Genomic DNA, 24,001 nt, shown 5'->3' on the forward strand with positions numbered 1-24,001 from the left:
TGTTCATCCCAGCCAATGCACATGTGCACTTCCTGAAGCAACAGGATGTTTCAGTTTAAAAATGCCCATTGGCCAGTGTGATAAATGTCTCAATTGATTCTTCATAAAGATTGTGATCTGGTAAAAAATGTATTTTCAAACTGTGGAAAAAGCAACAACACAAATCCTGTTTTATCAAATAGTTACATTTCGGAGCAAATTTTTCATTTTAAATTTCTGATTGTTTTTTTTTCATATATGCAATGCTGCAGCCCAGCAGCTGCTCCAGTGGCGCAATCGGTCAGCGCGCGGTACTTATAAAGCAGTAACTGATGAGCTATGCCGAGGTTGTGAGTTCGAGCCTCACCTGGAGCAGACTTTTCTTGTCTTCCTTTGTTATTTTGAACAAATGCGTTAGCCAAAGTTTCTCGAGTTCCATCATGATCTACTTGCACGATTGAGAAGGAAGTTTCCGAGAGATATTTACTTTTTATGGTTTCTTGTTTAATTTGCTGTATATTACAAAAGTCTCACCAGTTTTACCATGATCTAGTACCATATTGTAAAGGGAAATGTAAAAGATAAATTGTTTTTTTAAGGCTTCTGGGAGCCAAATATTATTTTCTTCATTGGCATCAATAATGTGGAGTGACTACATGATGAAAAGGACATGACAAAGGAAGCCCTGGCTCTCAGCAGAAAAGAAAGAAGCACGTGGTTATGGTTGTTTTCAAGTTGGAGTACAAACTTACAAGACCATTTTTGAAAATGCAATTAAAACGGATAATTGCCTGCTACAGAAAATAGAACCCACGGCATGAACTACCTTGAGAAGCCCCAGTGGCCTAATGGATAAGGCACTGGCCTCCTAAGCCAGGGATTGTGGGTTCAAGTCCCATCTGGGGTGTTTGCTTATCTCTGAAACAGCGCATGGTCTGTCTAATCTTTCTACCAGTTTGAATTTGATCTTGCAAAATTCTCCAAAAAAGAAAGATTGCTACTTTTAATTGAAAGAAGTGTGACCATGCTAAATAATAAAATACGATATTACAAATACAGCATATAAAATATAGCAACAGAGCGTGTGTTCATCCCAGCCAATGCACATGTGCACTTCCTGAAGCAACAGGATGTTTCAGTTTAAAAATGCCCATTGGCCAGTGTGATAAATGTCTCAATTGATTCTTCATAAAGATTGTGATCTGGTAAAAAATGTATTTTCAAACTGTGGAAAAAGCAACAACACAAATCCTGTTTTATCAAATAGTTACATTTCGGAGCAAATTTTTCATTTTAAATTTCTGATTGTTTTTTTTTCATATATGCAATGCTGCAGCCCAGCAGCTGCTCCAGTGGCGCAATCGGTCAGCGCGCGGTACTTATAAAGCAGTAACTGATGAGCTATGCCGAGGTTGTGAGTTCAAGCCTCACCTGGAGCAGACTTTTCTTGTCTTCCTTTGTTATTTTGAACAAATGCGTTAGCCAAAGTTTCTCGAGTTCCATCATGATCTACTTGCACGATTGAGAAGGAAGTTTCCGAGAGATATTTACTTTTTATGGTTTCTTGTTTAATTTGCTGTATATTACAAAAGTCTCACCAGTTTTACCATGATCTAGTACCATATTGTAAAGGGAAATGTAAAAGATAAATTGTTTTTTTAAGGCTTCTGGGAGCCAAATATTATTTTATTCATTGGCATCAATAATGTGGAGTGACTACATGATGAAAAGGACATGACAAAGGAAGCCCTGGCTCTCAGCAGAAAAGAAAGAAGCACGTGGTTATGGTTGTTTTCAAGTTGGAGTACAAACTTACAAGACCATTTTTGAAAATGCAATTAAAACGGATAATTGCCTGCTACAGAAAATAGAACCCACGGCATGAACTACCTTGAGAAGCCCCAGTGGCCTAATGGATAAGGCACTGGCCTCCTAAGCCAGGGATTGTGGGTTCAAGTCCCATCTGGGGTGTTTGCTTATCTCTGAAACAGCGCATGGTCTGTCTAATCTTTCTACCAGTTTGAATTTGATCTTGCAAAATTCTCCAAAAAAGAAAGATAGCTACTTTTAATTGAAAGAAGTGTGACCATGCTAAATAATAAAATACGATATTACAAATACAGCATATAAAATATAGCAACAGAGCGTGTGTTCATCCCAGCCAATGCACATGTGCACTTCCTGAAGCAACAGGATGTTTCAGTTTAAAAATGCCCATTGGCCAGTGTGATAAATGTCTCAATTGATTCTTCATAAAGATTGTGATCTGGTAAAAAATGTATTTTCAAACTGTGGAAAAAGCAACAACACAAATCCTGTTTTATCAAATAGTTACATTTCGGAGCAAATTTTTCATTTTAAATTTCTGATTGTTTTTTTTTCATATATGCAATGCTGCAGCTCAGCAGCTGCTCCAGTAGCGCAATCGGTCAGCGCGCGGTACTTATAAAGCAGTAACTGATGAGCTATGCCGAGGTTGTGAGTTCAAGCCTCACCTGGAGCAGACTTTTCTTGTCTTCCTTTGTTATTTTGAACAAATGCGTTAGCCAAAGTTTCTCGAGTTCCATCATGATCTACTTGCACGATTGAGAAGGAAGTTTCCGAGAGATATTTACTTTTTATGGTTTCTTGTTTAATTTGCTGTATATTACAAAAGTCTCACCAGTTTTACCATGATCTAGTACCATATTGTAAAGGGAAATGTAAAAGATAAATTGTTTTTTTAAGGCTTCTGGGAGCCAAATATTATTTTCTTCATTGGCATCAATAATGTGGAGTGACTACATGATGAAAAGGACATGACAAAGGAAGCCCTGGCTCTCAGCAGAAAAGAAAGAAGCACGTGGTTATGGTTGTTTTCAAGTTGGAGTACAAACTTACAAGACCATTTTTGAAAATGCAATTAAAACGGATAATTGCCTGCTACAGAAAAAAGAACCCACGGCATGAACTACCTCGAGAAGCCCCAGGGGCCTAATGGATAAGGCACTGGCCTTCTAAGCCAGGGATTGTGGGTTCAAGTCCCATCTGGGGTGTTTGCTTATCTCTGAAACAGCGCATGGTCTGTCTAATCTTTCCATCAGTTTGAATTTGATCTTGCAAAATTCTCCAAAAAAGAAAGATTGCGACTTTTAATTGAAAGTGTGACCATGCTAAATAATAAAATACGATATTACAAATACAGCATATAAAATATAGCAACAGAGCGTGTGTTCATCCCAGCCAATGCACATGTGCACTTCCTGAAGCAACAGGATGTTTCAGTTTAAAAATGCCCATTGGCCAGTGTGATAAATGTCTCAATTGATTCTTCATAAAGATTGTGATCTGGTAAAAAATGTATTTTCAAACTGTGGAAAAAGCAATAACACAAATCCTGTTTTATCAAATAGTTACATTTCGGAGCAAATTTTTCATTTTAAATTTCTGATTGTTTTTTTTTCATATATGCAATGCTGCAGCCCAGCAGCTGCTACAGTGGCGCAATCGGTCAGCGCGCGGTACTTATAAAGCAGTAACTGATGAGCTATGCCGAGGTTGTGAGTTCAAGCCTCACCTGGAGCAGACTTTTCTTGTCTTCCTTTGTTATTTTGAACAAATGCGTTAGCCAAAGTTTCTCGAGTTCCATCATGATCTACTTGCATGATTGAGAAGGAAGTTTCCGAGAGATATTTACTTTTTATGGTTTCTTGTTTAATTTGCTGTATATTACAAAAGTCTCACCAGTTTTACCATGATCTAGTACCATATTGTAAAGGGAAATGTAAAAGATAAATTGTTTTTTTAAGGCTTCTGGGAGCCAAATATTATTTCCTTCATTGGCATCAATAATGTGGAGTGACTACATGATGAAAAGGACATGACAAAGGAAGCCCTGGCTCTCAGCAGAAAAGAAAGAAGCACGTGGTTATGGTTGTTTTCAAGTTGGAGTACAAACTTACAAGACCATTTTTGAAAATGCAATTAAAACGGATAATTGCCTGCTACAGAAAATAGAACCAACGGCATGGACTACCTTGAGAAGCCCCAGTGGCCTAATGGATAAGGCAATGGCCTCCTAAGCCAGGGATTGTGGGTTCAAGTCCCATCTGGGGTGTTTGCTTATCTCTGAAACAGCGCATGGTCTGTCTAATCTTTTTACCAGTTTGAATTTGATCTTGCAAAATTCTCCAAAAAAGAAAGATTGCTACTTTTAATTGAAAGAAGTGTGACCATGCTAAATAATAAAATACGATATTACAAATACAGCATATAAAATATAGCAACAGAGCGTGTGTTCATCCCAGCCAATGCACATGTGCACTTCCTGAAGCAACAGGATGTTTCAGTTTAAAAATGCCCATTGGCCAGTGTGATAAATGTCTCAATTGATTCTTCATAAAGATTGTGATCTGGTAAAAAATGTATTTTCAAACTGTGGAAAAAGCAACAACACAAATCCTGTTTTATCAAATAGTTACATTTCGGAGCAAATTTTTCATTTTAAATTTCTGATTGTTTTTTTTTCATATATGCAATGCTGCAGCTCAGCAGCTGCTCCAGTGGCACAATCGGTCAGCACGCGGTACTTATAAAGCAGTAACTGATGAGCTATGCCGAGGTTGTGAGTTCAAGCCTCACCTGGAGCAGAGTTTTCTTGTCTTCCTTTGTTATTTTGAACAAATGCGTTAGCCAAAGTTTCTCGAGTTCCATCATGATCTACTTGCACGATTGAGAAGGAAGTTTCCGAGAGATATTTACTTTTTATGGTTTCTTGTTTAATTTGCTGTATATTACAAAAGTCTCACCAGTTTTACCATGATCTAGTACCATATTGTAAAGGGAAATGTAAAAGATAAATTGTTTTTTTAAGGCTTCTGGGAGCCAAATATTATTTTCTTCATTGGCATCAATAATGTGGAGTGACTACATGATGAAAAGGACATGACAAAGGAAGCCCTGGCTCTCAGCAGAAAAGAAAGAAGCACGTGGTTATGGTTGTTTTCAAGTTGGAGTACAAACTTACAAGACCATTTTTGAAAATGCAATTAAAACGGATAATTGCCTGCTACAGAAAATAGAACCCACGGCATGAACTACCTTGAGAAGCCCCAGTGGCCTAATGGATAAGGCACTGGCCTCCTAAGCCAGGGATTGTGGGTTCAAGTCCCATCTGGGGTGTTTGCTTATCTCTGAAACAGCGCATGGTCTGTCTAATCTTTCTACCAGTTTGAATTTGATCTTGCAAAATTCTCCAAAAAAGAAAGATTGCTACTTTTAATTGAAAGAAGTGTGACCATGCTAAATAATAAAATACGATATTACAAATACAGCATATAAAATATAGCAACAGAGCGTGTGTTCATTCCTGCCAATGCACATGTGCACTTCCTGAAGCAACAGGATGTTTCAGTTTAAAAATGCCCATTGGCCAGTGTGATAAATGTCTCAATTGATTCTTCATAAAGATTGTGATCTGGTAAAAAATGTATTTTCAAACTGTGGAAAAAGCAACAACACAAATCCTGTTTTATCAAATAGTTACATTTCGGAGCAAATTTTTCATTTTAAATTTCTGATTTTTTTTTTCATATATGCAATGCTGCAGCTCAGCAGCTGCTCCAGTGGCGCAATCGGTCTGCGCGCGGTAATTATAAAGCAGTAACTGATGAGCTATGCCGAGGTTGTGAGTTCAAGCCTCACCTGGAGCAGACTTTTCTTGTCTTCCTTTGTTATTTTGAACAAATGCGTTAGCCAAAGTTTCTCGAGTTCCATCATGATCTACTTGCACGATTGAGAAGGAAGTTTCCGAGAGATATTTACTTTTTATGGTTTCTTGTTTAATTTGCTGTATATTACAAAAGTCTCACCAGTTTTACCATGATCTAGTACCATATTGTAAAGGGAAATGTAAAAGATAAATTGTTTTTTTAAGGCTTCTGGGAGCCAAATATTATTTCGTTCATTGGCATCAATAATGTGGAGTGACTACATGATGAAAAGGACATGACAAAGGAAGCCCTGGCTCTCAGCAGAAAAGAAAGAAGCACGTGGTTATGGTTGTTTTCAAGTTGGAGTACAAACTTACAAGACCATTTTTGAAAATGCAATTAAAACGGATAATTGCCTGCTACAGAAAAAAGAACCCACGGCATGAACTACCTTGAGAAGCCCCAGTGGCCTAATGGATAAGGCACTGGCCTCCTAAGCCAGGGATTGTGGGTTCAAGTCCCATCTGGGGTGTTTGCTTATCTCTGAAACAGCGCATGGTCTGTCTAATCTTTCTATCAGTTTGAATTTGATCTTGCAAAATTCTCCAAAAAAGAAAGATTGCGACTTTTAATTGAAAGAAGTGTGACCATGCTAAATAATAAAATACGATATTACAAATACAGCATATAAAATAAAGCAACAGAGCGTGTGTTCATCCCAGCCAATACACATGTGCACTTCCTGAAGCAACAGGATGTTTCAGTTTAAAAATGCCCATTGGCCAGTGTGATAAATGTCTCAATTGATTCTTCATAAAGATTGTGATCTGGTAAAAAATGCATTTTCAAACTGTGGAAAAAGCAACAACACAAATCCTGTTTTATCAAATAGTTACATTTCGGAGCAAATTTTTCATTTTAAATTTCTGATTGTTTTTTTTTCATATATGCAATGCTGAAGCCCAGCAGCTGCTCCAGTGGCGCAATCGGTCAGCGCGCGGTACTTATAAAGCAGTAACTGATGAGCTATGCCGAGGTTGTGAGTTCAAGCCTCACCTGGAGCAGACTTTTCTTGTCTTCCTTTGTTATTTTGAACAAATGTGTTAGCCAAAGTTTCTCGAGTTCCATCATGATCTACTTGCACGATTGAGAAGGAAGTTTCCGAGAGATATTTACTTTTTATGGTTTCTTGTTTAATTTGCTGTATATTACAAAAGTCTCACCAGTTTTACCATGATCTAGTACCATATTGTAAAGGGAAATGTAAAAGATAAATTGTTTTTTTAAGGCTTCTGGGAGCCAAATATTATTTCCTTCATTGGCATCAATAATGTGGAGTGACTACATGATGAAAAGGACATGACAAAGGAAGCCCTGGCTCTCAGCAGAAAAGAAAGAAGCACGTGGTTATGGTTGTTTTCAAGTTGGAGTACAAACTTACAAGACCATTTTTGAAAATGCAATTAAAACGGATAATTGCCTGCTACAGAAAATAGAACCCACGGCATGAACTACCTTGAGAAGCCCCAGTGGCCTAATGGATAAGGCACTGGCCTCCTAAGCCAGGGATTGTGGGTTCAAGTCCCATCTGGGGTGTTTGCTTATCTCTGAAACAGCGCATGGTCTGTCTAATCTTTCTACCAGTTTGAATTTGATCTTGCAAAATTCTCCAAAAAAGAAAGATTGCTACTTTTAATTGAAAGAAGTGTGACCATGCTAAATAATAAAATACGATATTACAAATACAGCATATAAAATATAGCAACAGAGCGTGTGTTCATCCCAGCCAATGCACATGTGCACTTCCTGAAGCAACAGGATGTTTCAGTTTAAAAATGCCCATTGGCCAGTGTGATAAATGTCTCAATTGATTCTTCATAAAGATTGTGATCTGGTAAAAAATGTATTTTCAAACTGTGGAAAAAGCAACAACACAAATCCTGTTTTATCAAATAGTTACATTTCGGAGCAAATTTTTCATTTTAAATTTCTGATTGTTTTTTTTCATATATGCAATGCTGCAGCCCAGCAGCTGCTCCAGTGGCGCAATCGGTCAGCGCACGGTACTTATAAAGCAGTAACTGATGAGCTATGCCGAGGTTGTGAGTTCAAGCCTCACCTGGAGCAGACTTTTCTTGTCTTCCTTTGTTATTTTGAACAAATGCGTTAGCCAAAGTTTCTCGAGTTCCATCATGATCTACTTGCACGATTGAGAAGGAAGTTTCCGAGAGATATTTACTTTTTATGGTTTCTTGTTTAATTTGCTGTATATTACAAAAGTCTCACCAGTTTTACCATGATCTAGTACCACATTGTAAAGGGAAATGTAAAAGATAAATTGTTTTTTTAAGGCTTCTGGGAGCCAAATATTATTTTCTTCATTGGCATCAATAATGTGGAGTGACTACATGATGAAAAGGACATGACAAAGGAAGCCCTGGCTCTCAGCAGAAAAGAAAGAAGCACGTGGTTATGGTTGTTTTCAAGTTGGAGTACAAACTTACAAGACCATTTTTGAAAATGCAATTAAAACGGATAATTGCCTGCTACAGAAAATAGAACCCACGGCATGAACTACCTTGAGAAGCCCCATTGGCCTAATGGATAAGGCACTGGCCTCTTAAGCCAGTGATTGTGGGTTCAAGTCCCATCTGGGGTGTTTGCTTATCTCTGAAACAGCGCATGGTCTGTCTAATCTTTCTACCAGTTTGAATTTGATCTTGCAAAATTCTCCAAAAAAGAAAGATTGCTACTTTTAATTGAAAGAAGTGTGACCATGCTAAATAATAAAATACGATATTACAAATACAGCATATAAAATATAGCAACAGAGCGTGTGTTCATCCCAGCCAATGCACATGTGCACTTCCTGAAGCAACAGGATGTTTCAGTTTAAAAATGCCCATTGGCCAGTGTGATAAATGTCTCAATTGATTCTTCATAAAGATTGTGATCTGGTAAAAAATGTATTTTCAAACTGTGGAAAAAGCAACAACACAAATCCTGTTTTATCAAATAGTTACATTTCGGAGCAAATTTTTCATTTTAAATTTCTGATTGTTTTTTTTTCATATATGCAATGCTGCAGCTCAGCAGCTGCTCCAGTGGCGCAATCGGTCAGCGCGCGGTACTTATAAAGCAGTAACTGATGAGCTATGCCGAGGTTGTGAGTTCAAGCCTCACCTGGAGCAGACTTTTCTTGTCTTCCTTTGTTATTTTGAACAAATGCGTTAGCCAAAGTTTCTCGAGTTCCATCATGATCTACTTGCACGATTGAGAAGGAAGTTTCCGAGAGATATTTACTTTTTATGGTTTCTTGTTTAATTTGCTGTATATTACAAAAGTCTCACCAGTTTTACCATGATCTAGTGCCATATTGTAAAGGGAAATGTAAAAGATAAATTGTTTTTTTAAGGCTTCTGGGAGCCAAATATTATTTCCTTCATTGGCATCAATAATGTGGAGTGACTACATGATGAAAAGGACATGACAAAGGAAGCCCTGGCTCTCAGCAGAAAAGAAAGAAGCACGTGGTTATGGTTGTTTTCAAGTTGGAGTACAAACTTACAAGACCATTTTTGAAAATGCAATTAAAACGGATAATTGCCTGCTACAGAAAAAAGAACCCACGGCATGAACTACCTTGAGAAGCCCCAGTGGCCTAATGGATAAGGCACTGGCCTTCTAAGCCAGGGATTGTGGGTTCAAGTCCCATCTGGGGTGTTTGCTTATCTCTGAAACAGCGCATGGTCTGTCTAATCTTTCTATCAGTTTGAATTTGATCTTGCAAAATTCTCCATAAAAGAAAGATTGCGACTTTTAATTGAAAGAAGTGTGACCATGCTAATTAATAAAATACGATATTACAAATACAGCATATAAAATATAGCAACAGAGCGTGTGTTCATCCCAGCCAATGCACATGTGCACTTCCTGAAGCAACAGGATGTTTCAGTTTAAAAATGCCCATTGGCCAGTGTGATAAATGTCTCAATTGATTCTTCATAAAGATTGTGATCTGGTAAAAAATGTATTTTCAAACTGTGGAAAAAGCAACAACACAAATCCTGTTTTATCAAATAGTTACATTTCGGAGCAAATTTTTCATTTTAAATTTCTGATTGTTTTTTTTTCATATATGCAATGTTGCAGCTCAGCAGCTGCTCCAGTGGCGCAATCGGTCAGCGCGCGGTACTTATAAAGCAGTAACTGATGAGCTATGCCGAGGTTGTGAGTTCAAGCCTCACCTGGAGCAGACTTTTCTTGTCTTCCTTTGTTATTTTGAACAAATGCGTTAGCCAAAGTTTCTCGAGTTCCATCATGATCTACTTGCACGATTGAGAAGGAAGTTTCCGAGAGATATTTACTTTTTATGGTTTCTTGTTTAATTTGCTGTATATTACAAAAGTCTCACCAGTTTTACCATGATCTAGTACCATATTGTAAAGGGAAATGTAAAAGATAAATTGTTTTTTTAAGGCTTCTGGGAGCCAAATATTATTTCCTTCATTGGCATCAATAATGTGGAGTGACTACATGATGAAAAGGACATGACAAAGGAAGCCCTGGCTCTCAGCAGAAAAGAAAGAAGCACGTGGTTATGGTTGTTTTCAAGTTGGAGTACAAACTTACAAGACCATTTTTGAAAATGCAATTAAAACGGATAATTGCCTGCTACAGAAAAAAGAACCCACGGCATGAACTACCTTGAGAAGCCCCAGTGGCCTAATGGATAAGGCACTGGCCTTCTAAGCCAGGGATTGTGGGTTCAAGTCCCATCTGGGGTGTTTGCTTATCTCTGAAACAGCGCATGGTCTGTCTAATCTTTCTATCAGTTTGAATTTGATCTTGCAAAATTCTCCATAAAAGAAAGATTGCGACTTTTAATTGAAAGAAGTGTGACCATGCTAATTAATAAAATACGATATTACAAATACAGCATATAAAATATAGCAACAGAGCGTGTGTTCATCCCAGCCAATGCACATGTGCACTTCCTGAAGCAACAGGATGTTTCAGTTTAAAAATGCCCATTGGCCAGTGTGATAAATGTCTCAATTGATTCTTCATAAAGATTGTGATCTGGTAAAAAATGTATTTTCAAACTGTGGAAAAAGCAACAACACAAATCCTGTTTTATCAAATAGTTACATTTCGGAGCAAATTTTTCATTTTAAATTTCTGATTGTTTTTTTTTCATATATGCAATGTTGCAGCTCAGCAGCTGCTCCAGTGGCGCAATCGGTCAGCGCGCGGTACTTATAAAGCAGTAACTGATGAGCTATGCCGAGGTTGTGAGTTCAAGCCTCACCTGGAGCAGACTTTTCTTGTCTTCCTTTGTTATTTTGAACAAATGCGTTAGCCAAAGTTTCTCGAGTTCCATCATGATCTACTTGCACGATTGAGAAGGAAGTTTCCGAGAGATATTTACTTTTTATGGTTTCTTGTTTAATTTGCTGTATATTACAAAAGTCTCACCAGTTTTACCATGATCTAGTACCATATTGTAAAGGGAAATGTAAAAGATAAATTGTTTTTTTAAGGCTTCTGGGAGCCAAATATTATTTTCTTCATTGGCATCAATAATGTGGAGTGACTACATGATGAAAAGGACATGACAAAGGAAGCCCTGGCTCTCAGCAGAAAAGAAAGAAGCACGTGGTTATGGTTGTTTTCAAGTTGGAGTACAAACTTACAAGACCATTTTTGAAAATGCAATTAAAACGGATAATTGTCTGCTACAGAAAATAGAACCCACGGCATGAACTACCTTGAGAAGCCCCAGTGGCCTAATGGATAAGGCACTGGCCTCCTAAGCCAGGGATTGTGGGTTCAAGTCCCATCTGGGGTGTTTGCTTATCTCTGAAACAGCGCATGGTCTGTCTAATCTTTCTACCAGTTTGAATTTGATCTTGCAAAATTCTCCAAAAAAGAAAGATTGCTACTTTTAATTGAAAGAAGTGTGACCATGCTAAATAATAAAATACGATATTACAAATACAGCATATAAAATATAGCAACAGAGCGTGTGTTCATCCCAGCCAATGCACATGTGCACTTCCTGAAGCAACAGGATGTTTCAGTTTAAAAATGCCCATTGGCCAGTGTGATAAATGTCTCAATTGATTCTTCATAAAGATTGTGATCTGGTAAAAAATGTATTTTCAAACTGTGGAAAAAGCAACAACACAAATCCTGTTTTATCAAATAGTTACATTTCGGAGCAAATTTTTCATTTTAAATTTCTGATTGTTTTTTTTCATATATGCAATGCTGCAGCTCAGCAGCTGCTCCAGTGGCGCAATCGGTCAGCGCGCGGTACTTATAAAGCAGTAACTGATGAGCTATGCCGAGGTTGTGAGTTCAAGCCTCACCTGGAGCAGACTTTTCTTGTCTTCCTTTGTTATTTTGAACAAATGCGTTAGCCAAAGTTTCTCGAGTTCCATCATGATCTACTTGCACGATTGAGAAGGAAGTTTCCGAGAGATATTTACTTTTTATGGTTTCTTGTTTAATTTGCTGTATATTACAAAAGTCTCACCAGTTTTACCATGATCTAGTACCATATTGTAAAGGGAAATGTAAAAGATAAATTGTTTTTTTAAGGCTTCTGGGAGCCAAATATTATTTCCTTCATTGGCATCAATAATGTGGAGTGACTACATGATGAAAAGGACATGACAAAGGAAGCCCTGGCTCTCAGCAGAAAAGAAAGAAGCACGTGGTTATGGTTGTTTTCAAGTTGGAGTACAAACTTACAAGACCATTTTTGAAAATGCAATTAAAACGGATAATTGCCTGCTACAGAAAATAGAACCCACGGCATGAACTACCTTGAGAAGACCCAGTGGCCTAATGGATAAGGCACTGGCCTCCTAAGCCAGGGATTGTGGGTTCAAGTCCCATCTGGGGTGTTTGCTTATCTCTGAAACAGCGCATGGTCTGTCTAATCTTTCTACCAGTTTGAATTTGATCTTGCAAAATTCTCCAAAAAAGAAAGATTGCTACTTTTAATTGAAAGAAGTGTGACCATGCTAAATAATAAAATACGATATTACAAATACAGCATATAAAATATAGCAACAGAGCGTGTGTTCATCCCAGCCAATACACATGTGCACTTCCTGAAGCAACAGGATGTTTCAGTTTAAAAATGCTTATTGGCCAGTGTGATAAATGTCTCAATTGATTCTTCATAAAGATTGTGATCTGGTAAAAAATGTATTTTCAAACTGTGGAAAAAGCAACAACACAAATCCTGTTTTATCAAATAGTTACATTTCGGAGCAAATTTTTCATTTTAAATTTCTGATTGGTTTTTTTTCATATATGCAATGCTGCAGCCCAGCAGCTGCTCCAGTGGCGCAATCGGTCAGCGCGCGGTACTTATAAAGCAGTAACTGATGAGCTATGCCGAGGTTGTGAGTTCAAGCATCACCTGGAGCAGACTTTTCTTGTCTTCCTTTGTTATTTTGAACAAATGCGTTAGCCAAAGTTTCTCGAGTTCCATCATGATCTACTTGCACGATTGAGAAGGAAGTTTCCGAGAGATATTTACTTTTTATGGTTTCTTGTTTAATTTGCTGTATATTACAAAAGTCTCACCAGTTTTACCATGATCTAGTACCATATTGTAAAGGGAAATGTAAAAGATAAATTGTTTTTTTAAGGCTTCTGGGAGCCAAATATTATTTTCTTCATTGGCATCAATAATGTGGAGTGACTACATGATGAAAAGGACATGACAAAGGAAGCCCTGGCTCTCAGCAGAAAAGAAAGAAGCACGTGGTTATGGTTGTTTTCAAGTTGGAGTACAAACTTACAAGACCATTTTTGAAAATGCAATTAAAATGGATAATTGCCTGCTACAGAAAATAGAACCCACGGCATGAACTACCTTGAGAAGCCCCAGTGGCCTAATGGATAAGGCACTGGCCTCCTAAGCCAGGGATTGTGGGTTCAAGTCCCATCTGGGGTGTTTGCTTATCTCTGAAACAGCGCATGGTCTGTCTAATCTTTCTACCAGTTTGAATTTGATCTTGCAAAATTCTCCAAAAAAGAAAGATTGCTACTTTTAATTGAAAGAAGTGTGACCATGCTAAATAATAAAATACGATATTACAAATACAGCATATAAAATATAGCAACAGAGCGTGTGTTCATCCCAGCCAATGCACATGTGCACTTCCTGAAGCAACAGGATGTTTCAGTTTAAAAATGCCCATTGGCCAGTGTGATAAATGTCTCAATTGATTCTTCATAAAGATTGTGATCTGGTAAAAAATGTATTTTCAAACTGTGGAAAAAGCAACAACACAAATCCTGTTTTATCAAATAGTTACATTTCGGAGCAAATTTTTCATTTTAAATTTCTGATTGTTTTTTTTTCATATATGCAATGCTGCAGCTCAGCAGCTGCTCCAGTGGTGCAATCGGTCAGCGTGCGGTACTTATAAAGCAGTAACTGATGAGCTATGCCGAGGTTGTGAGTTCAAGCCTCACCTGGAGCAGACTTTTCTTGTCTTCCTTTGTTATTTTGAACAAATGCGTTAGCCAAAGTTTCTCGAGTTCCATCATGATCTACTTGCACGATTGAGAAGGAAGTTTCCGAGAGATATTTACTTTTTATGGTTTCTTGTTTAATTTGCTGTATATTACAAAAGTCTCACCAGTTTTACCATGATCTAGTACCATATTGTAAAGGGAAATGTAAAAGATAAATTGTTTTTTTAAGGCTTCTGGGAGCCAAATATTATTTTCTTCATTGGCATCAATAATGTGGAGTGACTACATGATGAAAAGGACATGACAAAGGAAGCCCTGGCTCTCAGCAGAAAAGAAAGAAGCACGTGGTTATGGTTGTTTTCAAGTTGGAGTACAAACTTACAAGACCATTTTTGAAAATGCAATTAAAATGGATAATTGCCTGCTACAGAAAATAGAACCCACGGCATGAACTACCTTGAGAAGCCCCAGTGGCCTAATGGATAAGGCACTGGCCTCCTAAGCCAGGGATTGTGGGTTCAAGTCCCATCTGGGGTGTTTGCTTATCTCTGAAACAGCGCATGGTCTGTCTAATCTTTCTACCAGTTTGAATTTGATCTTGAAAAATTCTCCAAAAAAGAAAGATTGCTACTTTTAATTGAAAGAAGTGTGACCATGCTAAATAATAAAATACGATATTACAAATACAGCATATAAAATATAGCAACAGAGCGTGTGTTCATCCCAGCCAATGCACATGTACACTTCCTGAAGCAACAGGATGTTTCAGTTTAAAAATGCCCATTGGCCAGTGTTATAAATGTCTCAATTGATTCTTCATAAAGATTGTGATCTGGTAAAAAATGTATTTTCAAACTGTGGAAAAAGCAACAACACAAATCCTGTTTTATCAAATAGTTACATTTCGGAGCAAATTTTTCATTTTAAATTTCTGATTGTTTTTTTTTCATATATGCAATGCTGCAGCCCAGCAGCTGCTCCAGTGGCGCAATCGGTCAATGCGCGGTACTTATAAAGCAGTAACTGATGAGCTATGCCGAGGTTGTGAGTTCAAGCCTCACCTGGAGCAGACTTTTCTAGTCTTCCTTTGTTATTTTGAACAAATGCGTTAGCCAAAGTTTCTCGAGTTCCATCATGATCTACTTGCACGATTGAGAAGGAAGTTTCCGAGAGATATTTACTTTTTATGGTTTCTTGTTTAATTTGCTGTATATTACAAAAGTCTCACCAGTTTTACCATGATCTAGTACCATATTGTAAAGGGAAATGTAAAAGATAAATTGTTTTTTTAAGGCTTCTGGGAGCCAAATATTATTTCCTTCATTGGCATCAATAATGTGGAGTGACTACATGATGAAAAGGACATGACAAAGGAAGCCCTGGCTCTCAGCAGAAAAGAAAGAAGCACGTGGTTATGGTTGTTTTCAAGTTGGAGTACAAACTTACAAGACCATTTTTGAAAATGCAATTAAAACGGATAATTGCCTGCTACAGAAAATAGAACCCACGGCATGAACTACCTTGAGAAGCCCCAGTGGCCTAATGGATAAGGCGCTGGCCTCCTAAGCCAGGGATTGTGGGTTCAAGTCCCATCTGGGGTGTTTGCTTATCTCTGAAACAGCGCATGGTCTGTCTAATCTTTCTACCAGTTTGAATTTGATCTTGCAAAATTCTCCAAAAAAGAAAGATTGCTACTTTTAATTGAAAGAAGTGTGACCATGCTAAATAATAAAATACGATATTACAAATACAGCATATAAAATATAGCAACAGAGCGTGTGTTCATCCCAGCCAATGCACATGTACACTTCCTGAAGCAACAGGATGTTTCAGTTTTAAAATGCCCATTGGCCAGTGTGATAAATGTCTCAATTGATTCTTCATAAAGATTGTGATCTGGTAAAAAATGTATTTTCAAACTGTGGAAAAAGCAACAACACAAATCCTGTTTTATCAAATAGTTACATTTCGGAGCAAATTTTTCATTTTAAATTTCTGATTGTTTTTTTTTCATATATGCAATGCTGCAGCCCAGCAGCTGCTCTAGTGGCGCAATCGGTCAACGCGCGGTACTTATAAAGCAGTAACTGATGAGCTATGCCGAGGTTGTGAGTTCAAGCCTCACCTGGAGCAGACTTTTCTTGTCTTCCTTTGTTATTTTGAACAAATGCGTTAGCCAAAGTTTCTCGAGTTCCATCATGATCTACTTGCACGATTGAGAAGGAAGATTCCGAGAGATATTTACTTTTTATGGTTTCTTGTTTAATTTGCTGTATATTACAAAAGTCTCACCAGTTTTACCATGATCTAGTACCATATTGTAAAGGGAAATGTAAAAGATAAATTGTTTTTTTAAGGCTTCTGGGAGCCAAATATTATTTCCTTCATTGGCATCAATAATGTGGAGTGACTACATGATGAAAAGGACATGACAAAGGAAGCCCTGGCTCTCAGCAGAAAAGAAAGAAGCACGTGGTTATGGTTGTTTTCAAGTTGGAGTACAAACTTACAAGACCATTTTTGAAAATGCAATTAAAACGGATAATTGCCTGCTACAGAAAATAGAACCAACGGCATGGACTACCTTGAGAAGCCCCAGTGGCCTAATGGATAAGGCACTGGCCTCCTAAGCCAGGGATTGTGGGTTCAAGTCCCATCTGGGGTGTTTGCTTATGTCTGAAACAGCGCATGGTCTGTCTAATCTTTCTACCAGTTTGAATTTGATCTTGCAAAATTCTCCAAAAAAGAAAGATTGTGACTTTTAATTGAAAGAAGTGTGACCATGCTAAATAATAAAATATGATATTACAAATACAGCATATAAAATATAGCAACAGAGCGTGTGTTCATCCCAGCCAATGCACATGTGCACTTCCTGAAGCAACAGGATGTTTCAGTTTAAAAATGCCCATTGGCCAGTGTGATAAATGTCTCAATTGATTCTTCATAAAGATTGTGATCTGGTAAAAAATGTATTTTCAAACTGTGGAAAAAGCAACAACACAAATCCTGTTTTATCAAATAGTTACATTTCGGAGCAAATTTTTCATTTTAAATTTCTGATTGTTTTTTTTTCATATATGCAATGCTGCAGCCCAGCAGCTGCTCCAGTGGCGCAATAGGTCAGCGCGCGGTACTTATAAAGCAGTAACTGATGAGCTATGCCGAGGTTGTGAGTTCAAGCCTCACCTGGAGCAGACTTTTCTTGTCTTCCTTTGTTATTTTGAACAAATGCGTTAGCCAAAGTTTCTCGAGTTCCATCATGATCTACTTGCACGATTGAGAAGGAAGTTTCCGAGAGATATTTACTTTTTATGGTTTCTTGTTTAATTTGCTGTATATTACAAAAGTCTCACCAGTTTTACCATGATCTAGTACCATATTGTAAAGGGAAATGTAAAAGATAAATTGTTTTTTTAAGGCTTCTGGGAGCCAAATATTATTTCCTTCATTGGCATCAATAATGTGGAGTGACTACATGATGAAAAGGACATGACAAAGGAAGCCCTGGCTCTCAGCAGAAAAGAAAGAAGCACGTGGTTATGGTTGTTTTCAAGTTGGAGTACAAACTTACAAGACCATTTTTGAAAATGCAATTAAAACGGATAATTGCCTGCTACAGAAAATAGAACCCACGGCATGAACTACCTTGAGAAGCCCCAGTGGCCTAATGGATAAGGCACTGGCCTCTTAAGCCAGGGATTGTGGGTTCAAGTCCCATCTGGGGTGTTTGCTTATCTCTGAGACAGCGCATGGTCTGGCTAATCTTTCTACCAGTTTGAATTTGATCTTGCAAAATTCTCCAAAAAAGAAAGATTGCTACTTTTAATTGAAAGAAGTGTGACCATGCTAAATAATAAAATACGATATTACAAATACAGCATATAAAATATAGCAACAGAGCGTGTGTTCATCCCAGCCAATGCACATGTGCACTTCCTGAAGCAACAGGATGTTTCAGTTTAAAAATGCCCATTGGCCAGTGTGATAAATGTCTCAATTGATTCTTCATAAAGATTGTGATCTGGTAAAAAATGTATTTTCAAACTGTGGAAAAAGCAACAACACAAATCCTGTTTTATCAAATAGTTACATTTCGGAGCAAATTTTTCATTTTAAATTTCTGATTGTTTTTTTTTCATATATGCAATGCTGCAGCCCAGCAGCTGCTCCAGTGGCGCAATCGGTCAGCGCGCGGTACTTATAAAGCAGTAACTGATGAGCTATGCCGAGGTTGTGAGTTCAAGCCTCACCTGGAGCAGACTTTTCTTCTCTTCCTTTGTTATTTTGAACAAATGCGTTAGCCAAAGTTTCTCGAGTTCTATCATGATCTACTTGCACGATTGAGAAGGAAGTTTCCGAGAGATATTTACTTTTTATGGTTTCTTGTTTAATTTGCTGTATATTACAAAAGTCTCACCAGTTTTACCATGATCTAGTACCATATTGTAAAGGGAAATGTAAAAGATAAATTGTTTTTTAAGGCTTCTGGGAGCCAAATATTATTTTCTTCATTGGCATCAATAATGTGGAGTGACTACATGATGAAAAGGACATGACAAAGGAAGCCCTGGCTCTCAGCAGAAAAGAAAGAAGCACGTGGTTATGGTTGTTTTCAAGTTGGAGTACAAACTTACAAGACCATTTTTGAAAATGCAATTAAAACGGATAATTGCCTGCTACAGAAAATAGAACCCACGGCATGAACTACCTTGAGAAGCCCCAGTGGCCTAATGGATAAGGCACTGGCCTCCTAAGCAAGGGATTGTGGGTTTAAGTCCCATCTGGGGTGTTTGCTTATCTCTGAAACAGCGCATGGTCTGTCTAATCTTTCTACCAGTTTGAATTTGATCTTGCAAAATTCTCCAAAAAAGAAAGATTGCTACTTTTAATTGAAAGAAGTGTGACCATGCTAAATAATAAAATACGATATTACAAATACAGCATATAAAATATAGCAACAGAGCGTGTGTTCATCCCAGCCAATGCACATGTGCACTTCCTGAAGCAACAGGATGTTTCAGTTTAAAAATGCCCATTGGCCAGTGTGATAAATGTCTCAATTGATTCTTCATAAAGATTGTGATCTGGTAAAAAATGTATTTTCAAACTGTGGAAAAAGCAACAACACAAATCCTGTTTTATCAAATAGTTACATTTCGGAGCAAATTTTTCATTTTAAATTTCTGATTGTTTTTTTTTCATATATGCAATGCTGCAGCCCAGCAGCTGCTCCAGTGGCGCAATCGGTCAGCGCGCGGTACTTATAAAGCAGTAACTGATGAGCTATGCCGAGGTTGTGAGTTCAAGCCTCACCTGGAGCAGACTTTTCTTGTCTTCCTTTGTTATTTTGAACAAATGCGTTAGCCAAAGTTTCTCGAGTTCCATCATGATCTACTTGCACGATTGAGAAGGAAGTTTCCGAGAGATATTTACTTTTTATGGTTTCTTGTTTAATTTGCTGTATATTACAAAAGTCTCACCAGTTTTACCATGATCTAGTACCATATTGTAAAGGGAAATGTAAAAGATAAATTGTTTTTTTAAGGCTTCTGGGAGCCAAATATTATTTCCTTCATTGGCATCAATAATGTGGAGTGACTACATGATGAAAAGGACATGACAAAGGAAGCCCTGGCTCTCAGCAGAAAAGAAAGAAGCACGTGGTTATGGTTGTTTTCAAGTTGGAGTACAAACTTACAAGACCATTTTTGAAAATGCAATTAAAACGGATAATTGCCTGCTACAGAAAAAAAGAACCCACGGCATGAACTACCTTGAGAAGCCCCAGTGGCCTAATGGATAAGGCACTGGCCTTCTAAGCCAGGGATTGTGGGTTCAAGTCCCATCTGGGGTGTTTGCTTATCTCTGAAACAGCGCATTGTCTGTCTAATCTTTCTATCAGTTTGAATTTGATCTTGCAAAATTCTCCAAAAAAGAAAGATTGCGACTTTTAATTGAAAGAAGTGTGACCATGCTAAATAATAAAATATGATATTACAAATACAGCATATAAAATATAGCAACAGAGCGTGTGTTCATCCCAGCCAATGCACATGTGCACTTCCTGAAGCAACAGGATGTTTCAGTTTAAAAATGCCCATTGGCCAGTGTGATAAATGTCTCAATTGATTCTTCATAAAGATTGTGATCTGGTAAAAAATGTATTTTCAAACTGTGGAAAAAGCAACAACACAAATCCTGTTTTATCAAATAGTTACATTTCGGAGCAAATTTTTCATTTTAAATTTCTGATTGTTTTTTTTTCATATATGCAATGCTGCAGCTCAGCAGCTGCTCCAGTGGCGCAATCGGTCAGCGCGCGGTACTTATAAAGCAGTAACTGATGAGCTATGCCGAGGTTGTGAGTTCAAGCCTCACCTGGAGCAGACTTTTCTTCTCTTCCTTTGTTATTTTGAACAAATGCGTTAGCCAAAGTTTCTCGAGTTCTATCATGATCTACTTGCACGATTGAGAAGGAAGTTTCCGAGAGATATTTACTTTTTATGGTTTCTTGTTTAATTTGCTGTATATTACAAAAGTCTCACCAGTTTTACCATGATCTAGTACCATATTGTAAAGGGAAATGTAAAAGATAAATTGTTTTTTAAGGCTTCTGGGAGCCAAATATTATTTTCTTCATTGGCATCAATAATGTGGAGTGACTACATGATGAAAAGGACATGACAAAGGAAGCCCTGGCTCTCAGCAGAAAAGAAAGAAGCACGTGGTTATGGTTGTTTTCAAGTTGGAGTACAAACTTACAAGACCATTTTTGAAAATGCAATTAAAACGGATAATTGCCTGCTACAGAAAATAGAACCCACGGCATGAACTACCTTGAGAAGCCCCAGTGGCCTAATGGATAAGGCACTGGCCTCCTAAGCCAGGGATTGTGGGTTTAAGTCCCATCTGGGGTGTTTGCTTATCTCTGAAACAGCGCATGGTCTGTCTAATCTTTCTACCAGTTTGAATTTGATCTTGCAAAATTCTCCAAAAAAGAAAGATTGCTACTTTTAATTGAAAGAAGTGTGACCATGCTAAATAATAAAATACGATATTACAAATACAGCATATAAAATATAGCAACAGAGCGTGTGTTCATTCCAGCCAACGCACATGTGCACTTCCTGAAGCAACAGGATGTTTCAGTTTAAAAATGCCCATTGGCCAGTGTGATAAATGTCTCAATTGATTCTTCATAAAGATTGTGATCTGGTAAAAAATGTATTTTCAAACTGTGGAAAAAGCAACAACACAAATCCTGTTTTATCAAATAGTTACATTTCGGAGCAAATTTTTCATTTTAAATTTCTGATTGTTTTTTTTTCATATATGCAATGCTGCAGCCCAGCAGCTGCTCCAGTGGCGCAATCGGTCAGCGCGCGGTACTTATAAAGCAGTAACTGATGAGCTATGCCGAGGTTGTGAGTTCAAGCCTCACCTGGAGCAGACTTTTCTTGTCTTCCTTTGTTATTTTGAACAAATGCGTTAGCCAAAGTTTCTCGAGTTCCATCATGATCTACTTGCACGATTGAGAAGGAAGTTTCCGAGAGATATTTACTTTTTATGGTTTCTTGTTTAATTTGCTGTATATTACAAAAGTCTCACCAGTTTTACCATGATCTAGTACCATATTGTAAAGGGAAATGTAAAAGATAAATTGTTTTTTTAAGGCTTCTGGGAGCCAAATATTATTTCCTTCATTGGCATCAATAATGTGGAGTGACTACATGATGAAAAGGACATGACAAAGGAAGCCCTGGCTCTCAGCAGAAAAGAAAGAAGCACGTGGTTATGGTTGTTTTCAAGTTGGAGTACAAACTTACAAGACCATTTTTGAAAATGCAATTAAAACGGATAATTGCCTGCTACAAAAAAAAGAACCCACGGCATGAACTACCTTGAGAAGGCCCAGTGGCCTAATGGATAAGGCACTGGCCTTCTAAGCCAGGGATTGTGGGTTCAAGTCCCATCTGGGGTGTTTGCTTATCTCTGAAACAGCGCATGGTCTGTCTAATATTTCTATCAGTTTGAATTTGATCTTGCAAAATTCTCCAAAAAAGAAAGATTGCGACTTTTAATTGAAAGAAGTGTGACCATGCTAAATAATAAAATACGATATTACAAATACAGCATATAAAATATAGCAACAGAGCGTGTGTTCATCCCAGCCAATGCACATGTGCACTTCCTGAAGCAACAGGATGCTTCAGTTTAAAAATGCCCATTGGCCAGTGTGATAAATGTCTCAATTGATTCTTCATAAAGATTGTGATCTGGTAAAAAATGTATTTTCAAACTGTGGAAAAAGCAACAACACAAATCCTGTTTTATCAAATAGTTACATTTCGGAGCAAATTTTTCATTTTAAATTTCTGATTGTTTTTTTTTCATATATGCAATGCTGCAGCCCAGCAGCTGCTCCAGTGGCGCAATCGGTCAGCGCGCGGTGCTTATAAAGCAGTAATTGATGAGCTATGCCGAGGTTGTGAGTTCAAGCCTCACCTGGAGCAGACTTTTCTTGTCTTCCTTTGTTATTTTGAACAAATGCGTTAGCCAAAGTTTCTCGAGTTCCATCATGATCTACTTGCACGATTGAGAAGGAAGTTTCCGAGAGATATTTACTTTTTATGGTTTCTTGTTTAATTTGCTGTATATTACAAAAGTCTCACCAGTTTTACCATGATCTAGTACCATATTGTAAAGGGAAATGTAAAAGATAAATTGTTTTTTTAAGGCTTCTGGGAGCCAAATATTATTTTCTTCATTGGCATCAATAATGTGGAGTGACTACATGATGAAAAGGACATGACAAAGGAAGCCCTGGCTCTCAGCAGAAAAGAAAGAAGCACGTGGTTATGGTTGTTTTCAAGTTGGAGTACAAACTTACAAGACCATTTTTGAAAATGCAATTAAAACGGATAATTGCCTGCTACAGAAAATAGAACCCACGGCATGAACTACCTTGAGAAGCCCCAGTGGCCTAATGGATAAGGCACTGGCCTCCTAAGCCAGGGATTGTGGGTTCAAGTCCCATCTGGGGTGTTTGCTTATCTCTGAAACAGCGCATGGTCTGTCTAATCTTTCTACCAGTTTGAATTTGATCTTGCAAAATTCTCCAAAAAAGAAAGATTGCTACTTTTAATTGAAAGAAGTGTGACCATGCTAAATAATAAAATACGATACTTACAAATACAGCATATAAAAAATAGCAACAGAGCGTGTGTTCATCCCAGCCAATGCACATGTGCACTTCCTGAAGCAACAGGATGTTTCAGTTTAAAAATGCCCATTGGCCAGTGTGATAAATGTCTCAATTGATTCTTCATAAAGATTGTGATCTGGTAAAAAATGTATTTTCAAACTGTGGAAAAAGCAACAACACAAATCCTGTTTTATCAAATAGTTACATTTCGGAGCAAATTTTTCATTTTAAATTTCTGATTGTTTTTTTTTCATATATGCAATGCTGCAGCCCAGCAGCTGCTCCAGTGGCGCAATCGGTCAGCGCGCGGTACTTATAAAGCAGTAACTGATGAGCTATGCCGAGGTTGTGAGTTCAAGCCTCACCTGGAGCAGACTTTTCTTGTCTTCCTTTGTTATTTTGAACAAATGCGTTAGCCAAAGTTTCTCGAGTTCCATCATGATCTACTTGCACGATTGAGAAGGAAGTTTCCGAGAGATATTTACTTTTTATGGTTTCTTGTTTAATTTGCTGTATATTACAAAAGTCTCACCAGTTTTACCATGATCTAGTACCATATTGTAAAGGGAAATGTAAAAGATAAATTGTTTTTTTAAGGCTTCTGGGAGCCAAATATTAT

General features: G+C 37.7%; 41 non-coding genes across 41 annotated transcripts; all 41 read left to right on the top strand.

Annotated features, from left to right (window-relative positions):
* Nucleotides 1-261: 261 nt before the first annotated feature.
* On the top strand, nt 262-354 carry TRNAI-UAU (transfer RNA isoleucine (anticodon UAU)). The gene is given in 2 exon segments: nt 262-299; nt 319-354. It is a non-coding gene; the product is annotated as a tRNA-Ile (tRNA).
* A 459-nt stretch (nt 355-813) lies between these two features.
* Nucleotides 814-886, top strand: TRNAR-CCU (transfer RNA arginine (anticodon CCU)). Its single transcript has one exon. It is a non-coding gene; the product is annotated as a tRNA-Arg (tRNA).
* A 439-nt stretch (nt 887-1,325) lies between these two features.
* Nucleotides 1,326-1,418, top strand: TRNAI-UAU (transfer RNA isoleucine (anticodon UAU)). The gene is given in 2 exon segments: nt 1,326-1,363; nt 1,383-1,418. It is a non-coding gene; the product is annotated as a tRNA-Ile (tRNA).
* A 459-nt stretch (nt 1,419-1,877) lies between these two features.
* Nucleotides 1,878-1,950, top strand: TRNAR-CCU (transfer RNA arginine (anticodon CCU)). The gene has a single exon. It is a non-coding gene; the product is annotated as a tRNA-Arg (tRNA).
* Nucleotides 1,951-2,389: 439 nt separating this feature from the next.
* Nucleotides 2,390-2,482, top strand: TRNAI-UAU (transfer RNA isoleucine (anticodon UAU)). The gene is given in 2 exon segments: nt 2,390-2,427; nt 2,447-2,482. It is a non-coding gene; the product is annotated as a tRNA-Ile (tRNA).
* A 459-nt stretch (nt 2,483-2,941) lies between these two features.
* TRNAR-UCU (transfer RNA arginine (anticodon UCU)) lies at nt 2,942-3,014 on the top strand. The gene has a single exon. It is a non-coding gene; the product is annotated as a tRNA-Arg (tRNA).
* Nucleotides 3,015-3,450: 436 nt separating this feature from the next.
* TRNAI-UAU (transfer RNA isoleucine (anticodon UAU)) lies at nt 3,451-3,543 on the top strand. The gene is given in 2 exon segments: nt 3,451-3,488; nt 3,508-3,543. It is a non-coding gene; the product is annotated as a tRNA-Ile (tRNA).
* Nucleotides 3,544-4,002: 459 nt separating this feature from the next.
* TRNAR-CCU (transfer RNA arginine (anticodon CCU)) lies at nt 4,003-4,075 on the top strand. The gene has a single exon. It is a non-coding gene; the product is annotated as a tRNA-Arg (tRNA).
* Nucleotides 4,076-4,514: 439 nt separating this feature from the next.
* Nucleotides 4,515-4,607, top strand: TRNAI-UAU (transfer RNA isoleucine (anticodon UAU)). The gene is given in 2 exon segments: nt 4,515-4,552; nt 4,572-4,607. It is a non-coding gene; the product is annotated as a tRNA-Ile (tRNA).
* Nucleotides 4,608-5,066: 459 nt separating this feature from the next.
* Nucleotides 5,067-5,139, top strand: TRNAR-CCU (transfer RNA arginine (anticodon CCU)). Its single transcript has one exon. It is a non-coding gene; the product is annotated as a tRNA-Arg (tRNA).
* A 989-nt stretch (nt 5,140-6,128) lies between these two features.
* On the top strand, nt 6,129-6,201 carry TRNAR-CCU (transfer RNA arginine (anticodon CCU)). The gene has a single exon. It is a non-coding gene; the product is annotated as a tRNA-Arg (tRNA).
* Nucleotides 6,202-6,640: 439 nt separating this feature from the next.
* TRNAI-UAU (transfer RNA isoleucine (anticodon UAU)) lies at nt 6,641-6,733 on the top strand. The gene is given in 2 exon segments: nt 6,641-6,678; nt 6,698-6,733. It is a non-coding gene; the product is annotated as a tRNA-Ile (tRNA).
* Nucleotides 6,734-7,192: 459 nt separating this feature from the next.
* Nucleotides 7,193-7,265, top strand: TRNAR-CCU (transfer RNA arginine (anticodon CCU)). Its single transcript has one exon. It is a non-coding gene; the product is annotated as a tRNA-Arg (tRNA).
* A 438-nt stretch (nt 7,266-7,703) lies between these two features.
* On the top strand, nt 7,704-7,796 carry TRNAI-UAU (transfer RNA isoleucine (anticodon UAU)). The gene is given in 2 exon segments: nt 7,704-7,741; nt 7,761-7,796. It is a non-coding gene; the product is annotated as a tRNA-Ile (tRNA).
* Nucleotides 7,797-8,767: 971 nt separating this feature from the next.
* Nucleotides 8,768-8,860, top strand: TRNAI-UAU (transfer RNA isoleucine (anticodon UAU)). The gene is given in 2 exon segments: nt 8,768-8,805; nt 8,825-8,860. It is a non-coding gene; the product is annotated as a tRNA-Ile (tRNA).
* A 459-nt stretch (nt 8,861-9,319) lies between these two features.
* On the top strand, nt 9,320-9,392 carry TRNAR-UCU (transfer RNA arginine (anticodon UCU)). Its single transcript has one exon. It is a non-coding gene; the product is annotated as a tRNA-Arg (tRNA).
* A 439-nt stretch (nt 9,393-9,831) lies between these two features.
* TRNAI-UAU (transfer RNA isoleucine (anticodon UAU)) lies at nt 9,832-9,924 on the top strand. Its single transcript is given in 2 exon segments — nt 9,832-9,869; nt 9,889-9,924. It is a non-coding gene; the product is annotated as a tRNA-Ile (tRNA).
* A 459-nt stretch (nt 9,925-10,383) lies between these two features.
* Nucleotides 10,384-10,456, top strand: TRNAR-UCU (transfer RNA arginine (anticodon UCU)). Its single transcript has one exon. It is a non-coding gene; the product is annotated as a tRNA-Arg (tRNA).
* A 439-nt stretch (nt 10,457-10,895) lies between these two features.
* Nucleotides 10,896-10,988, top strand: TRNAI-UAU (transfer RNA isoleucine (anticodon UAU)). The gene is given in 2 exon segments: nt 10,896-10,933; nt 10,953-10,988. It is a non-coding gene; the product is annotated as a tRNA-Ile (tRNA).
* A 459-nt stretch (nt 10,989-11,447) lies between these two features.
* TRNAR-CCU (transfer RNA arginine (anticodon CCU)) lies at nt 11,448-11,520 on the top strand. Its single transcript has one exon. It is a non-coding gene; the product is annotated as a tRNA-Arg (tRNA).
* A 438-nt stretch (nt 11,521-11,958) lies between these two features.
* Nucleotides 11,959-12,051, top strand: TRNAI-UAU (transfer RNA isoleucine (anticodon UAU)). The gene is given in 2 exon segments: nt 11,959-11,996; nt 12,016-12,051. It is a non-coding gene; the product is annotated as a tRNA-Ile (tRNA).
* A 459-nt stretch (nt 12,052-12,510) lies between these two features.
* TRNAR-CCU (transfer RNA arginine (anticodon CCU)) lies at nt 12,511-12,583 on the top strand. The gene has a single exon. It is a non-coding gene; the product is annotated as a tRNA-Arg (tRNA).
* Nucleotides 12,584-13,022: 439 nt separating this feature from the next.
* Nucleotides 13,023-13,115, top strand: TRNAI-UAU (transfer RNA isoleucine (anticodon UAU)). The gene is given in 2 exon segments: nt 13,023-13,060; nt 13,080-13,115. It is a non-coding gene; the product is annotated as a tRNA-Ile (tRNA).
* A 459-nt stretch (nt 13,116-13,574) lies between these two features.
* On the top strand, nt 13,575-13,647 carry TRNAR-CCU (transfer RNA arginine (anticodon CCU)). Its single transcript has one exon. It is a non-coding gene; the product is annotated as a tRNA-Arg (tRNA).
* A 439-nt stretch (nt 13,648-14,086) lies between these two features.
* TRNAI-UAU (transfer RNA isoleucine (anticodon UAU)) lies at nt 14,087-14,179 on the top strand. The gene is given in 2 exon segments: nt 14,087-14,124; nt 14,144-14,179. It is a non-coding gene; the product is annotated as a tRNA-Ile (tRNA).
* Nucleotides 14,180-14,638: 459 nt separating this feature from the next.
* On the top strand, nt 14,639-14,711 carry TRNAR-CCU (transfer RNA arginine (anticodon CCU)). Its single transcript has one exon. It is a non-coding gene; the product is annotated as a tRNA-Arg (tRNA).
* Nucleotides 14,712-15,150: 439 nt separating this feature from the next.
* Nucleotides 15,151-15,243, top strand: TRNAI-UAU (transfer RNA isoleucine (anticodon UAU)). The gene is given in 2 exon segments: nt 15,151-15,188; nt 15,208-15,243. It is a non-coding gene; the product is annotated as a tRNA-Ile (tRNA).
* A 459-nt stretch (nt 15,244-15,702) lies between these two features.
* Nucleotides 15,703-15,775, top strand: TRNAR-CCU (transfer RNA arginine (anticodon CCU)). Its single transcript has one exon. It is a non-coding gene; the product is annotated as a tRNA-Arg (tRNA).
* A 439-nt stretch (nt 15,776-16,214) lies between these two features.
* On the top strand, nt 16,215-16,307 carry TRNAI-UAU (transfer RNA isoleucine (anticodon UAU)). The gene is given in 2 exon segments: nt 16,215-16,252; nt 16,272-16,307. It is a non-coding gene; the product is annotated as a tRNA-Ile (tRNA).
* A 459-nt stretch (nt 16,308-16,766) lies between these two features.
* On the top strand, nt 16,767-16,839 carry TRNAR-CCU (transfer RNA arginine (anticodon CCU)). Its single transcript has one exon. It is a non-coding gene; the product is annotated as a tRNA-Arg (tRNA).
* A 439-nt stretch (nt 16,840-17,278) lies between these two features.
* Nucleotides 17,279-17,371, top strand: TRNAI-UAU (transfer RNA isoleucine (anticodon UAU)). The gene is given in 2 exon segments: nt 17,279-17,316; nt 17,336-17,371. It is a non-coding gene; the product is annotated as a tRNA-Ile (tRNA).
* A 971-nt stretch (nt 17,372-18,342) lies between these two features.
* Nucleotides 18,343-18,435, top strand: TRNAI-UAU (transfer RNA isoleucine (anticodon UAU)). Its single transcript is given in 2 exon segments — nt 18,343-18,380; nt 18,400-18,435. It is a non-coding gene; the product is annotated as a tRNA-Ile (tRNA).
* A 970-nt stretch (nt 18,436-19,405) lies between these two features.
* TRNAI-UAU (transfer RNA isoleucine (anticodon UAU)) lies at nt 19,406-19,498 on the top strand. The gene is given in 2 exon segments: nt 19,406-19,443; nt 19,463-19,498. It is a non-coding gene; the product is annotated as a tRNA-Ile (tRNA).
* Nucleotides 19,499-19,958: 460 nt separating this feature from the next.
* On the top strand, nt 19,959-20,031 carry TRNAR-UCU (transfer RNA arginine (anticodon UCU)). The gene has a single exon. It is a non-coding gene; the product is annotated as a tRNA-Arg (tRNA).
* A 439-nt stretch (nt 20,032-20,470) lies between these two features.
* Nucleotides 20,471-20,563, top strand: TRNAI-UAU (transfer RNA isoleucine (anticodon UAU)). Its single transcript is given in 2 exon segments — nt 20,471-20,508; nt 20,528-20,563. It is a non-coding gene; the product is annotated as a tRNA-Ile (tRNA).
* Nucleotides 20,564-21,021: 458 nt separating this feature from the next.
* TRNAR-CCU (transfer RNA arginine (anticodon CCU)) lies at nt 21,022-21,094 on the top strand. Its single transcript has one exon. It is a non-coding gene; the product is annotated as a tRNA-Arg (tRNA).
* A 439-nt stretch (nt 21,095-21,533) lies between these two features.
* Nucleotides 21,534-21,626, top strand: TRNAI-UAU (transfer RNA isoleucine (anticodon UAU)). The gene is given in 2 exon segments: nt 21,534-21,571; nt 21,591-21,626. It is a non-coding gene; the product is annotated as a tRNA-Ile (tRNA).
* A 459-nt stretch (nt 21,627-22,085) lies between these two features.
* TRNAR-UCU (transfer RNA arginine (anticodon UCU)) lies at nt 22,086-22,158 on the top strand. Its single transcript has one exon. It is a non-coding gene; the product is annotated as a tRNA-Arg (tRNA).
* A 439-nt stretch (nt 22,159-22,597) lies between these two features.
* On the top strand, nt 22,598-22,690 carry TRNAI-UAU (transfer RNA isoleucine (anticodon UAU)). Its single transcript is given in 2 exon segments — nt 22,598-22,635; nt 22,655-22,690. It is a non-coding gene; the product is annotated as a tRNA-Ile (tRNA).
* Nucleotides 22,691-23,149: 459 nt separating this feature from the next.
* On the top strand, nt 23,150-23,222 carry TRNAR-CCU (transfer RNA arginine (anticodon CCU)). Its single transcript has one exon. It is a non-coding gene; the product is annotated as a tRNA-Arg (tRNA).
* Nucleotides 23,223-23,662: 440 nt separating this feature from the next.
* TRNAI-UAU (transfer RNA isoleucine (anticodon UAU)) lies at nt 23,663-23,755 on the top strand. Its single transcript is given in 2 exon segments — nt 23,663-23,700; nt 23,720-23,755. It is a non-coding gene; the product is annotated as a tRNA-Ile (tRNA).
* The last annotated feature ends 246 nt before the right edge of the window (nt 23,756-24,001 follow it).

This window comes from Anomaloglossus baeobatrachus, chromosome 4 (assembly GCF_048569485.1).
Source record: "Anomaloglossus baeobatrachus isolate aAnoBae1 chromosome 4, aAnoBae1.hap1, whole genome shotgun sequence".
Taxonomy (NCBI): domain Eukaryota; kingdom Metazoa; phylum Chordata; class Amphibia; order Anura; family Aromobatidae; genus Anomaloglossus; species Anomaloglossus baeobatrachus.